Below are 1,111 nucleotides of genomic sequence, written 5' to 3'. Positions count from 1 at the left end.
AAAATAGGCCGCGCCGTGAGGGGAGCATCCGCGACTCAGACCATCAGGCATGCTTGTAACACTGGTAAATGAGCGCCTGAGGACCTACTATTGTTCGCCTAGGTGTGGAAATCTAGTAGGTATAAGCTATAGTCGAGTCGTATGGTCGAAGGAGAGGGTATGTAGGAATAGGGACATATTGCATGCTTATAGGCAGTATTTGGCTGTACCTACTTACCCTTTTTGTTTTTGTAACATCTCCACTGTTCATCCATATTCGCAATAAAAAAAATTGATTTGTCCTGAGAACCTACCGAATTATTATCCCAAGAAAACCCCTAAAATATCCCAATATCCCAAGAAATAATGAAATTGTGTTTTGTAATGTATTCAAATTCTAATTCAAAACATTTTTATTCAATTAGACTTTTACAAGTTCTTTAGAATCGTCAAAAGCCTACTGGTTCGGAATGCCTTTCCTACCGAGGAGAAGCAGCAAGAAACTCTGAGGTTGTTCTTTTCAAAGATTTGATATACAATATTATGTTATATTACATTGTTTAGAAGATGTCTTCAAAACACAATTTTCGTAAGTAGCCGCGAACATCGCGTGGGTGTAACGCGACGTACTGTTGGTCTCATTGAGGTTATTAAATTAGATTGTGACCCCTGCGCCGAGGTTAACTCTGGTAATTGGCCCTCGCCGGCTGCCGGCAGCGGCGGCTGATCGCTGCGGACCACAATAAGGGGCAGCAATTTACTATTCAAGACGACTACTTCATATCATCATCATAATTATCTAGGGTCTAGGTACCTATGACCTCAATGCATAAGCGTTGTTATCATTTTCTTACTAGGTAGGTGCTCTTAGATACCAACTGTATATACATATTGCGTTCACACGAAGTAACTTTGCGAGAAATAAGTACCTACTCTACTCAACTCATTGTGTTAGTATGACAATCATCACTTAAACTATGTTAGTAGATACTTATTTCAATCCCTTCGGAACTTCAAAAGATGCTGAACGGATTCTTATTTAAATTTTCTTTTTAGAGTTTTTCAGGATAGGCTCATATTGTGATACCTAACTGATAACATAATAGTACTTACTTATAACAATATCTGGTTA

Source organism: Maniola jurtina, chromosome 11, assembly GCF_905333055.1.
Source record: "Maniola jurtina chromosome 11, ilManJurt1.1, whole genome shotgun sequence".
NCBI classification, from domain to species: Eukaryota; Metazoa; Arthropoda; class Insecta; order Lepidoptera; family Nymphalidae; genus Maniola; species Maniola jurtina.
The sequence above is the reverse complement of the archived record's forward strand: the minus strand, read 5'-3'. Positions refer to the sequence as shown.